The sequence below is a fragment of the Solenopsis invicta genome, chromosome 1, assembly GCF_016802725.1.
Source record: "Solenopsis invicta isolate M01_SB chromosome 1, UNIL_Sinv_3.0, whole genome shotgun sequence".
NCBI classification, from domain to species: Eukaryota; Metazoa; Arthropoda; class Insecta; order Hymenoptera; family Formicidae; genus Solenopsis; species Solenopsis invicta.
This window is the reverse complement of record NC_052664.1, coordinates 1410778-1425994: the sequence shown is the minus strand read 5'-3', so window position 1 is coordinate 1425994 and position 15217 is coordinate 1410778. Positions and strand designations below refer to the sequence as shown.

Here is a 15217-nt window from a genome sequence, read left to right as displayed (position 1 = left end):
CACATTACTGGGATTTAAACATCATATATAGTAACAATTTTATCTGGAAAAGGCTTTTAATAATGACTATGTAAAGTCGCTGCTTTAAATTTACCGCTCAGTGTGACGTGGCCTTGGAGAAGTTCCTCATTGGTCGCTTTCTACAAGATGCGCAAGAGCATACCTTTGTATTTATATCATGATTTGTAAGTGAAATTGTCACCTGACAAACTTCACAGTACGCTTCATGTTCAACTTTGAACATTGGATATTATTGTTGAAATTCGTCAGAAAATTTATTTTTTTGCCGCGCCATTGTTTCTCTGTTTGTAGTATAAAATATAGCTTCATACTAATTACCATAAGTTACACATAAAATAACAAGAGCAAGTTACAATGTATCGGCACTAGAATAACTGTCGTACCTACTATCAGATCACTGCGAACTAGGAGACCACTTCAAATTTGGTACACAGTAATTATGTTTAGAGATTTAGCTTTTTAATTTCAGGATTCCAAGCACAGATGGCCACAACTGACCAACAGAACTCCTCATTACCGATCATTAGCATGATTTAATATGATTTTTGACAAATAGTAAACATAAAGTAAAAATTAAGTTAAAAATATTAAATAATCTCATTCTTTTGTCATTTCTCAAAAAAGAGTACATTTGACTTCAATAAGTGACAAGTAAAAGTACGCTGTTTTGAGACCTTAAAAAGAGTACATGTACTCTTAAAAAAGTACGGATGGTAACCCTACACACGCACAATACAAATTTACAAATGTGTGTTTGTTTCCTTTAGACTTAAGATATTGGCTGCGACACTCTTCGTTCAAAGTGTTATACGCAAAAATGATGTACACGAATTTCTCAAATTTATATAGTTAATTTCGATAGCATTGAATGTTGCAAAAAATTTTTCAATAAGATATGAAAATTATTTCAATTTTTCATATGTAGAGGTATTATGACTACTGTCGACAATACGACTACTTCTATTATTTCCGTTATTAAGTGACGTATTCTAACAATTGCTTATGGGCTTATTCTTTTAGTAGCTTGCCGTTTTTTAGTGATGCTAATATGCCAATACATAATGACTGACAATTATTATAAGGCATTTTTACTTTTGAGCACTTCTAAACTTTTTCAAGGTACACTTTTAACCTTTAATTACATACACTTCCTCATTATTCTTAAACTTGAGTGTATTATCATATGAAGATACATACACTCGAGTGTTCTTTTGTAATTTAACTTTTTATTCCGTATGCATTTCGAGTTATACAAAAGTTAAAACAATGATATGGAATTTTCATAATATGGTTTTTTAAGCAAAATTTTTATATTAAAAAATTTCTTTGATAAATCTATTGTTATTCTAAAAAGCGGTGTTTAGAAACATTAAAGACATCATTTTATGCTTGTTGTTTAATGTTAAACAGAAATAAAATAATATTTTTAATGAAATTTGTAATGGTATTTCTAAAGCTTCTGAACGCAGGAAAATTCTAAACAATGGAAAATTAAAAATATATAATTTTGTAACAAAATACTGTGTTTCCTTTAAACTAAACTAATTTTTTTAAATTATGTTTATGGATAGCTATATTACAACCACTTTTTTTCTTCTACCGATTATGCAGTGCATTAGATTTTTATAAATCATGTCCTAAATAATAAATATTTTATTACTTTGAATCTAGAATCTGTCAAACAACACTCTGATGAATGTAATCGTTCAAGTTTCAATAAAAAATATTAATTATAAACAAAGTTATTCAATAAAATAAAAATAGGTGTCATATTAACCACTTCTTCTCTACTTACACTTTTAACTTTTAAATATTTTAAATTTATTTAGGATTTACAACGAGATTTTTAAAATGTAACAAGAATGTAATGTAAAATAAGACAGCAGTTTTACTAAAAAAATAAAATTGTCTAAAGTAAGAAAATTATAATTTTTAAAAATAAAATAATATAGTACTTTCACTAAAATAAAAATGTTTAAATAAAAAAGAAGTTTATTTAAAAAAATATTTCTTTAAAGTAAGCTTATATACTATTTGAAAAGTCAAACTATTACTTTTTTAATTTAAATATTGGTTTGGTTAGACTATTCTAATGTATAATTTTCCTTAAAAAATTAATAAGAAAATTTGTAAAAATATAAAAAACATATTTTTTTGTGTATAAGATTTCAAGAACAAGAATCGCAAACATTTTGTGGAAAGAAAAATTTATGGGTTTTTTCTAATACCGATCTTTTTAAGAATAAGATTGAATGATTGATTAGAGAAATGCGTGAAAAAAATTACTACTATTTAAATGTTAATTAGTCAATTTGTGATGATAGGAAAAAAGATATTACGGATTGTGTCTGGAAAGCATTGTGAATTTAGAAAAAAATAATTTTTAAAATAAAAATTAAAAAAAATAATTTTTAAAATTTTAAATAAATTTAACCGTATAAGAATTCAACAGATGGTGTAATTTTTTCAACTGTATTAAAAGTATTGTAAAAGAAACAAAATAGAAAAAACAAATTTCATTAATTGGTGTGATGATCTATGGTAAGTATTTGAAAAGAATTTAATGATGATAAAATTGCTGAATGTTGCATGTTTTATTGCGTGTGAACGAAGGTGTAAATAATTTCGCTAGGTGTCTGTTAGTAGTATTCTCATATTTCAATTAGTAGTATTCCCAATGGTTGAAAATTGATAATTAACCACTAAACTAAACCGAATAAACATAATATGTGAACAATAACTAAATTGTAATGATCACACTAATCTGAAAAACCACAATAATTAATTAAATTCTTTTTTGGAAAGAGTTTTATATACAGGACGTCATATGTACATCATTTGTTAATAATTAAAAATGGCGGATTAAACTGACAATCAGTGTTAGGGTACTAGGTTATCGTTTCGAAGATCTTAGGTTCGAATTCCCCCGGCGCTGATGCGTTTCAAAAATTTATAAAATAATTCGTAATTGTAATTAGTAAAATAGAATCTTATATGCAAAACAGTGAATACAGGTTAAGCTTTAAGAATAATAAGATATATTAAAAAAAAATTTTTTTCAATATTTAATAATTAAATATACATAGAATATATATTAAATGTACACTGAATATACATAGAATGCACACTGAACATACATAGAATGTACATTAAATGCGTATTGAAGGTACATAGAATGTATATACATGGAATATTCGTCAAATATACACATGTATATTGGATGTACAGTGTACATACGGCGCGTTGCATTTGCATATACCTACGATATCCAATGTATGTCGTTTGTGTATCACTGTATGTGCATAGGATATGCAATATTCACTGAAGTATATGCAGTATATATACATTGCATGTTAAAATGTTTACTGGGTTAGAACGCGCTAGATAAATTACTATCATACCAAGTATCAGATCAGGTTCAGACATCTCATTAATGATAATTTTTTAAATATTTTTTTATTTGATTTAATGTAATTTTACGTTTGCTTTATTTTAATAAACATTGTAGCAAAAAATTTTTTAATTTTACTTTTTAATTATTTTATTTTGTTTTCAATCTAACTTTAAAATTTAAAATTTACACGCAAAATTACTCTATAAAAGTTTGATAATGAGATAGTTAATTCAAAAGGCATTAAACAAAGAAAAAACTTTGGAAAGGGAGCAATGAGCCTAAAAGGTTGGAAAACTACTTTATATTAATAAAAAAGAGACATTATTTATGTAAGCAAATATTGAATTTTATATCTTCTTCTGCAATTTAAAGTTTTGCTTTTTCTAATTATAACACATAATAATTATCTACTATGCTATTATTAGGATCAGTCAAATGAAAACGAGACAGACTGTATAACGAGCATGGCGCGGACGTTGGTAACTCATTTCTGTGCGTTTATAGACGTGACCTCTATTGGGAATTAAGGGAGAACGGCGCGAATGTTCACCGCTGTGTCATTTGTTTATTAGATGTGCTTGAAATGAGGTCAGTGCATTGTGTATGCGTCCGACATCACTATGGAGGTCGGGAAAAAAGAACAGCAAAGTGTAGTGCAATTTTTGAATGCGGAAGGGGTGTCAGGAAGTGCAATTCATGCCCAAATGTCTGCTGTGTATGGCGAACACAGTATGTCACGTGCGCGTGTGTTTACGTGGAATAAACGAATTCGAGAAAATCGCAAACACACGCGCACGTGACATACTGTGTTTGCCATACACAGCAGACATTTGGGCATGAATTGCACTTCCTGACACCCCTTCCGCATTCAAAAATTGCACTACACTTTGCTGTTCTTCTTTCTCGACCTCCATAGTAATGTTGTACGCGTACACGACATGCTAACCTTACTTCGAGCACGTCTAACAAACAAATGACAGCCGTAAACATTCGCGCCGTTCTTCCCTAATTCCCAATAGAGATCACGTTCATAAACACATAGAAAAGAGTTACCAACGTCCGCGCCATGCTTGTTATATGTACAGTCTGTCTCGTTTTCATTTGACTGACTCTAATAGAATTCAAAACAGCACCAACTATAATTATCTTTTTTCACGATCTTAAAAAAACAAGATTTTCATATTTTTTTATATCGTAAATAGTAGCTAGTTTGTATTATATCAATGAAAATTTTCTTTACAATATTTTTTATTAACTGTCGCAAGTGCCTCGGCAATCACACGGACTGTTATATTATATACACTTATTGCCAGTATAATTTGAATATCTTATTGGATATCTTATTGAGAGATGTATACAGCTTCTTTCTCTCTTTCTTCCTTTTTTAAAACGGTTTATTCATTTGTCGCATTTATCTTTTTTCACTTATTCTCTTCTCTTTCAAATCAACTTCTTAAAATAAATTCGAGGCTTAATATCATAAAGATCAAGATCAAATACGGGATCCATTGTCTATGATCAACCGTCTTCATGACAGAACCACACGCTAATATTATTCTGTATAAAGTTAAAACGTTTTCACATTTACTTGCATATATATATATCTTATTCCACGCGCGAACAAAGTAACTTAATTCATATAATAATAATTAGTTAAAAAATTAATTAGTTGAATAGTTACGATGAGCGGCTAATTAAAATTAAAAAGAAGACACCGATGTGAATCGAATGTTTTTACTTTTAATATTAACGAATGTAATTTAATTACTAACATTTTAATTTATGTAATGTTGTAACGATAGAAAATGCATAAAATTTTTATTTACATGTTATTATAAATTGTACATACTTTCAGCTGTTTGTAACATCATTATAAGCTATTAGTGGTGATTTATTAATTATAATATAAAATGTGTAATACTTTTTATTGACTGTATATTTTTAATGAAGTTTACTTTATTACATGTTAATAAATATTTAACCTGTACTAAAATTTAAACAATGTACATCCATAAAGCTGTTTTGCTCTGGAAATTACATATGTATTAGGTTAAACTTAATTCCTGCGGTTTTTTCGTCTATAAAGTCGATTTGTTTCGAAGGGAAGATGAATGAATACCTTAAACAAAGTAATTTCCTTCATTTTCTACTACTTTTTTCCATCTGTCCGGCAACAGGGCAATCCCACGACGGTAGAACGCGGTGTCTTTCGAAGCAAACCATTCATCCATTCACCCATTTTTGGACTTCGTTGTAACTGGAGAAGTGTGTGTCCGTAAGTGCGTGTTGCATCGATCGAAAGAGATGGTAATCCGACGGTGCCGAGTCTGGAGAGTACGCTGGGTGCGGCAGAACTTCCCATTCAAGCTCGCAAAGTACCTGCTTCACGACATGTTTTTCGCGACATGCGGTTGAGCGTTATCATGCAACAAAATGACTTTGCATCGATTGTTGACTACGGATGATATTTTTTGCATCAATACGTCGTTCAATCGGTAACATTTAACTGTTCCGACAACTGTAAAAGCGTTTGGGCTGGATTCTCATCGAGCAATTCTTGCAGCTCGACATCTTCACATTTTTCGGCTGTCCTTGACGTTCTTTGTCTCTCATATCAAAATCACCGTTTTGGAAACGTTCAAACCAAACTCTACATGTTCTTTCCTATGGAGTTTCATCACCATACACTTTGGATAATAAGCGATACGCTTCAGCTGCGATTTTCTTGAGGTCGGAGTAGTGAAGAAGCACATGTCGGAAAAACAGCTTATTGTGATTCATTTTCAGTCGATTGGAAAATGACTTTGGCGTCGAGAAATCTAATCTGTGAGGATTGAATCACTTTCAGCGATGTCTAAACTACAAAAGACATATGACTTCATCATCGAAACTCGCCAGAGTTGCAGCCAGCATCCTCTAGTAGCGAGCGGCAGGAATTAAGTTTAACACCTAATTAAAATCGTATGTTGTTCACATCGTACTGAAAAGCAAGCATAAGCAATATTTTCGGCAAATCTGCGCATAGATTTGATTGCAAGATTCGACTGTAAAATGCAACAATATTACAGTCCGTTAGAAATTCATTATTCTGAGATGTTTTATATTTGTGCATTCAATTTATTTAATATTATTGAAATAACAATGTCCTATCCTTTCTTATAAAGTTTGAAAAAGCATTTAAAGTATGATTAATTGTTGAATTTAATGTCACAATATTTGTCTTAAATGCGATATTTTTATAAATTGTAACTTACGACTTGATTAGAAATTCACAATGTTCTTGTGACGTTTTTGAGTACCGTGTTAATGTTCAAGAAAACACTGTTTATGGCCGCAAAAAAGATAATTGTATAATAATTATTGTATTAATAATAATTATAATATCGCTATATTATTTCATGTAGATGCAAAATGTTTATTGGTAATTATTGTTATTGGATAAACATTAATTGTTGCAATATTATCGTTTTCATATGTAAATGTACCGAGAAAATTAAAATAAAATTATAGAGTAAATGACATTTTAAATTTATATCTGATATTTTTTATTTATATACAGTATGAGTATACACTCAGCAGTAAAATTAAAGCATCACCTATGCAGTCAAAAACAAATAAATTTGAAGAAAGTAAGTTTGCCAAAAATAATCGTAATAAAAATTTTCAAAAAGCATTCTATAACTTAAAATATCTACTTTTTATACTTTAGAAAATAACTTAATAAAACGACAACGATTGTTTAGGAACCTGCATGGATGTAAATGGAGATGCATCAAATCTCAAAATTTTTTACAAAGTTTGATAACTTTTAAAGCGTGAAATTGCACGCAAATACGATTTATAGCTTTTGAAAGAATGAATCTTCAACTTGCATACTCCTAGAGTATGTAAATTTTTTTTTATTGAATTATTCAACATTGAAGCAAGAATGATCTTTTTGTATTCAATATTGTATAACTCGATGAAAACAAATTGCACAATGCTCTACGAGTATACAAGTAAAGATAAGATTCATGTTTTCGAACGTAAATTGTATTTGCGATTTTATATTCACTATTAATTTTTACAAAATTTGTACAAAATTTTGAGATTTGACATATCATCATTTGTATTCATGTAGCTTCGTAAATCAATAATTAGTTTACTTTAATAAAATGACAATTTTTAAAGTGGAGATTTCAAGCTCTAAAATAATTTTAGAATATTTCATTATAATCATCTTTTACAAAGTTATACTCTTGAAATTTGTTTATTTTTAGGAATTAAAATAGGCGATGCTTTAATTTTGATATCGAGTGTGTATATCGCGTTAGCTATGTAATATAATTTAATATACATATTTTAATATTATACTTTATTTAATATGATCTAACATTTGTTATATATTTTAATAATATTTACAACAAATACAAAAGAAGGATACACAAAAGTATAATACACACACACACACACACAAGAAGAACACATTAAAATCAATAAAAATTGTAGTAACATCGAATAACGATAAAATAATAGAAAATAGAAAATGATAAAATAATTACATACAAAAAATAAATAAATTAGAAATTTACTTTTTATTATAATATAACTTAATTACGATAACATATTTAACCATCACCACATTATGTAATTTCATCTTGCTTTCAAAGATTAGTTGATGTATCTTTCAATTTGAAAATGAGCCCTATTGATTGCGCTCGAGTGTTTCTTAACGAAGGCTCTCATGCAGAAGTACCAAAGCGCACTGGTGGATCCATGGTGAGATTCATGCTCTTGGTTGTGGGAAAGCGGTGTAGCGACGCAAATAGGCCCTTTCATGTCCTTTCACAGCTTAAACTAATATGAAAGTGCATTGAACTCGAGTGTTAGGCTCGAGCATTAATAATTTTGAGATCGAAGCGCTCGAAGCTGTTGAGACGCCGCCACCGAACCACAACGCCGATGCAACGCGTTAAATGCAAGAGGGTCTGTGCCATTATACAATGTGTAGATAGGAAATTTCAGAGATATTCACACGTCTAGAATATTTCTCCAATACTTTAAAAGTTAAGATTTTTAAAATTCTTAATTATACAAAAATTATTATTTTTATTCCTTTTTGTGAGTTTTAAGAAGTAAACATTCCAAATCTTATCTAGATTTTAAAATTTATAAAGCCGATTGCACAAAATCCAATAATTGCATTAAATCTAATAATTAAGAAATATAATCTCCTAATTAATAACAGTCATGATGCTTATTTGCATCTTGTACTTTAATAGATTTATTAAATATTTTATCTTTTCATGTCTCTTATTACAAGTACCATTAGGTACTAACACCATGAATAAATAATATGGTCAATAATATTTTAGAATAGATTTTTGACATCCTAAAATAGATTCTAAAAATAAGATACTACATTGTTCAAAATGGAAGCATAAATAAGATCTCTGAGTTTATGCTTCTAGCACCTCATTTGAAGGAGGAAGGAGGGTATACGAGATATGAAAATATAAAATATCCATTATCAAATCTTTCAAGTGAAGTACAAGATACAGCTAATAATACTATGATCATTATCGGTTGAGAGATTATATTTCTTAGTAATTAAATTCGACGTAATTATAATGTGTAATCATTAAAGATGCAATTAACCTCATAAATGGATGTAAAGAGATGTTGAGTAAGATTTGAATCGCAAATATCTTTACTTGATGACTTCAGTCAGAGGTATTTTATTTGTTAAGTGTTAGTTGAAATTTATGATAAATGTGATAATTTTTTAATAAATTAAAAGGAATTGAGTTCGAATAAATTAAGTTAGAAGTACAAAACGAAATAATGCAATGATATGCAATATAATAATTTTTGTATCACAGTTATAAAAATTCTCTATTCTTTACACCACCTGCTAACTAAACTATAGTTCGTAAAGAGTAATGTCCATTGACGCGTCTGATTATCCTGAATTACAAAATTATAAAATATTCACCGAAAGACATTTTCTCACTTGTGTACGGCATTTTTTAAATAATAAATAACATTATAATAAAAGGATGAAAAACTTTATTCTTAAATAATTATAAATAGATTTTATTTTAAGAATGTATTATTATACATATTTTTAAAATAACCAAAAAATATTTTAGTAATAAAAAAATCGCAGATTATTCTATATTGCATTTAAAAATAATACAAAAAGTTGGGCAATAATTTTCTTGGATCAAAATTTATTCCAATAAGCAGAAATGCGCTCTAATAAAAATGCATTTAAGAAATAATAAAATTAATAATGAAAATTAAAAAAATTTTTTCTAAATATTTTAAGTATGTAAAAGAGTTTGCAAAAGTTTATAGCAATTCAGAGATTAGTTATATGAATAAATAAAATTTATATTTCATATTTAAATACTCACGTTCGATCCCTGACTGAAGTGTTATCTTTCATAACAAATTTTTGAGGGGAAAAGGTTTTCGTTATTGGCATATATTGCCATGTTAAATTTATTGAGATTATTATTATTATTAAATTTTGATTTAATTTTGTGACATTACTATTTTCGTTCAACTTATGTAGTATGAATTCTGTTTCAGAGAGTTATTCCGAAAACGGAATACCTTAGATTTGACAGATTTTTAGCTTAAATACTTATTGCATGTAATAAATAAGATTCTCAAATAGATTTTTGGCGCAAATGCTTCTTTCGTCTCTCTCACCACTCCCCAGCTAATAAGACAACATCGAAATGATGTAAAAAAGGCGTGATCTTAATAAAAATGACGTCATATAATTTAAATAGAACGTAATTATGACGTGATTTTTTATACAAAAATGATACGTCATTATAATTACGTCAAAATGACGTATCGTCAATAATGAATGTATGCGAACGTGTTTAGTATATCTAATCCAAATATTAGGCTGTTCTTTTTATCTGAACTGGCTATACTAATTCATTGTTTAACTTTTTCTCTTAACATTAGAAGAAAAAAGATATTTGAACTAATATAAAACGATAACTTGAACTAATACAGCCAGTTCAAACTGTAAAAAAATGTTTATAAAATTTATCTAGAAAAAAATTATTAAGCACTAAGAATTACTTTCGACTGGTAATGCCGTATTTATTTTTTCAATTTGTTATTACAATTCCCGGTCTTATTAGGATTATTTGTATTATATATAGGGTGATTATTAATAACTATTCCCACTTTTTACCATAGGAGCATTTGTAATTTCTAATATAATAATATGTTAGAAATACGTATCCGTCGGTAAATCATGCTCCTATGGTAAAACATGGAAACAGTCATTAATAATCATCCTGTATTTACAATACAAATTTAGTTTTCAATTAATTTCATAAAAAAATATATTACTTTGAACATTGTACACTCTTTGAACAACATAATATTGTATATTAAAATACAATTAATATGTGTCTTCTATCTTGTTTCTTCCATCTTAATTATAGCATTAACTCCTTATTCATAATCTTTGCTTAGATAAGTATTATACCATTGATCAACTGCAATCATTTATTATTATAAGATTTTTAACAAACGGTCGCAGTTGATCAATTTACTTACTTTTTACGCAAAAAGGCTGTGGACAAGGGATTGAACATTTCTTGAAATATTTACTTTCTTGTCTATAATTTTTAAGAAATAAGCAAATTGATCAACTGCAGCCGTTTATTAAAAAATCTTGTAGTAATAAACGATTGCGGTTGATCAATGACGTACTATTTATCTGATTTAATGTTCTTAATACGTTGTCTGAAGATGCCAGAGGACGTTACATTTTTGTTACTTTTCAACATCATTATGACGTTGCATTAATGACGTCAATAGACTTTGACAAAATCATGTTACAATGTCGTCAAAATGACGTCGATCAATAGTTACTAATGACAATTACAAACTAAAAATGTCACGCCATTTGACGTCATCTTATTAGCTGGATTGTAAGAAAATACAGTTTTTCTTAATTATTAAAGAAATATTTATTTTACAAAAAAGTTGCCAAACAAAAAATAAAAGTTTACGAAAAATTTTACAAATAAAGCCCTATACATTTTTTAGCTAGCTCCAATACTTTAGTCGTTATAGTCAAAAAATTATTTTAAAATTAGTTTTTTTCAATGTTCAGTACTTCACGAAATATCTCGGAAAGCATTAAGAAGCAACTATAATATTGATATAATACAGATCGAGGATTTTCCGATTTGAGGGATGTAATTCGACAAGTGGTTACCTTCGATTCTTTTTGTAAGCAATATCTTTATTGTATTTCTGTACGTTAATTATGAATATAACTATGCTGATTGGTGAGAACGTCATTAATTGTTCTGCTTCACATGGGTTTTCAATTTTGTACGTTAAGCGAAGTTCACTCCATCCTCCCCCTGTTTACGAAGCAAAATGAGATCTATCTGTGAAGCAAGGTCCACCTGCTTACAAGGCAAAATAATTCTTTTGTACTGTCTATATAAGTTTACGACTTTCCACGCAAAGCATCAATTACTGCATTCCGAGATATTTTATGAAAAAAGTGCTAACAATTATGAAATATAACGGATTAAGACTCGTAAAATTGGTCATAATAACGTAAAGACGGCAAATACGAGTCAAACGCGGCAAGTAGTGCGCAATAAAATGTAATCTCTGAGAGTTTTAAATTTACATAATTTATTAGACGTTCCGGCTCATCCTTCGAGCCATCTTCAGTAAATACAGTGAGAAGGCGCAGCTTAGGTTGAGACGAGAAGCTTCCTCATCAAAAAGATGCTACGTTTGGACGAGTTGTTAGACTCGAAAATCGAAACATGATTCGGACTATGGCAAGAAAATTATAATGAATCATGGTTTAAATTATTTAAAATAATAAACTCACCTCAACGTCAGCAATTGTCCAATATGTACAAAAAATTCAGCGCAAATGATCACATGTCAACAAAAACGCAAATAAAAGAATTAAAAATAATTAAGAGGAATACAAGTTAGCAGTGAGACCGTCTTGTCTGTACAACGGTCAAAATTGAAATGAGAAAGGAACTGATGCTGCGGGTCGAACAGATATTCGGAGAGATAAACAGACATACAGATGAAAATAAATAGATAACAAAAACAAGCTATAAACTGTTGACGATAGATAAATATGCGTGGTGTAAGAAATCTGTGTCAGATTGTAAATTGAGCCCGTTACATGGTTGTTTGATGTGTAAAATTTCAGAAATAAGTCGCTTATGATAAAATCTCTCGTGATCGAGAACCTCAACGCTATTCCAGGAGACAAAGGAGAGCCCATGGGCGTGCCGAAGTTTTGTTTGTATATAATATCGTCAAATTTAAAATAAGTTGATTCTAAAACGAAACGTACTGCATTCAGAAATTCAGTTTTAGGAATGTTGCAATTTTTTGGAAAATGTTCCCATCTATTAGAGATATTGTTAATGGCGAGCTTGATTGGTATGCTGGTAAAAAGAGATACCACATCAAGAGAGATAAAAATATAGTTATCATCAAGCTGTGCACCAACAAGTTTCTTTACCAATTGAAAACTGTCACTAACGTGGCTATTTGCTTCAGGTACGCTCCTGGATATTATCATGTGCAAAATAACTCGTAAGAGCATGCAATGGACTGTCAATGGAAGATACGATAATTCGTAAAGGGTAACCAACTTTGTGCAACTTCGGCAACCCATAGGCCCTTGGAAGTATCCTATCACAGATTCTTTCCATTTTGTGAGCAGCAACCTCGACTTGCCTGTTATTTGTCGGATAGGATCTTTAGCAACTTTAGTATATGTATCTTCGTCAGATAGTAATAAAATCATTTTATTTTTATAGTCACGACGATTCATGGCGACTGTAGTGTTGCCCTTATCTACTCTAGTAAGAATTATCTCAGGATTATTGGAGAGGAATTCTTTGGTTTTGGAAATGAGTTTGAAAAATTCCGAATTGGGAACAGAATGACTGGAAAAAGATTTTAATTTGAATTTTTTGTACATATTGGACAATTGCTGACGTTGAGGTGAGTTTATTTTGAATAATTTATTTGAATAATTTAAACCATGATTTATTATAATTTTTCTGTTTAAATCATGTTTCGATTTTCAATCCTAACAACTCGTCCAAACGTAGCATCTTCCTGATGAGGAAGCCTCTCGCCTCAACCTCAGCTGCGTCTTCTCACTGTATTTACTGAAGATGGTTCGAAGGATGAGTCAAAAGGTCTAATAAATTATGTAAATTTAAAACTCTTAGAAATTACATTTTATTGCGCACTACTTACCGCGCTTGACTTGTATTTGCCGTCTTTACATTATCATTATTAACAATTAGTTTTTCGATTATAATGATTAAAGTATTGGAGTTAAAGTATTATATGTACTATAGGATCTTATTTGTAGAGGTTTTCATGAGCTTCGTTTTCTGTTTGACAACTTCTTAGTAAAATAAATATTTAGAAAATATGATAGATGTGTAACGTACGGATACCTAATTATATCTCCCTCGATTGATTATCAATCGGTGCTTTTATACTAGAGTGATTGCCGTTGCTTAGCGAAAAAACTATAGTTTTTTCAGGGGGAAAAGAGTTAATATACATGCTAGTGAGCATCAATAATTATTAAATTAATTTTAATTTAATCAAAGTGATATTACTAACTCTTATTCGATTATAACTGTGTTACATGACCGAAAATAATGGCGCGCAGTTTGGTTGAATCTGAGAAAGTATATAAAATTACACGAATACATAAAAGCACTAAGATCCAGCTACGACCAAAGAGGCTTTCTTGTTTAGATTGTATGTTACACGTATCGGTTTTAAAATTATGTTTATGGATAGCCACATTACAATCACTCTACCGATTATGCAGTGCATTAGATTTTGATAAATCACGCCCTAAATAATAAATATTTCATTACTTTGAGTCTAGAATCTGTCAAACAACACTCTGACAAATGTAATCGTTCATGTTTTAATAGAAAATATTAATTATAAACAAAGTTATTTAATGAAATGAAAATGGGTGCCATATTATCCTCTTTTCCTCTACTCTTTAGTTAGGTAGTTGCAAAAAGTTACTATTCAGAAATATTCATCAATAGTTATTATTGAAGTATTGCTCAGTTATATAGTCAGGAATAGTTACTATTCAGAACTATTCACCAATAGCTAGTCGTAGTTACTATTCAATTACTATTCATGCACGTATAGTTACTAATAGTTACTGTTCAATTTACTATTGCAATTATTATTTACTATTAAAACTGAATAGTAACTATAAAAGTCTGAATAGTTTTCAATAGTTTCTTTCCGGTAATAAATATAAACTTTATAGATATTTTTCATAAAGTATTAAATTAATAATCCCATAGAATATCAACAGTAAATAATTCAAATATATTTACAATAAACATTAATTAATGTTTATGCTTAAATAATTTATAGTGATTTCGGCTGGGGCACACCAATTGCACATTTCAGAATCCAGATAGTTATCTGTCCATTAGTAAACTTTTTGTCTATCACTAATAATACTTTTATCGACAGTCTTAGAGCAAATATAATGTAATCTAATTTTGATGAATTTTTTAATTGTAGCTTTGATAAAATAAATTGAATAAGATTCTAAAGTGTTTTGATTGTTATTGTGGTCTATTAAACTTGAAGAAAGTGAATAAAGAAAAGCCATAATGCTCTTCTCTATCTTTTTGTAATTTGTTGACAATATGAAATAGTTATAGATACGTATAATTTTAAATTAATTTTTTTTGCTTTAGATAAATGTTGTATCAACAC

General features: G+C 29.1%; 1 protein-coding gene across 4 annotated transcripts in view; it reads right to left on the bottom strand.

The window, feature by feature from the left end:
- Positions 1 to 15217, bottom strand: part of LOC105202925 (5-hydroxytryptamine receptor 1) — a 492922-nt gene that overhangs the window by 62636 nt on the left and 415069 nt on the right. The window lies entirely within an intron of this gene.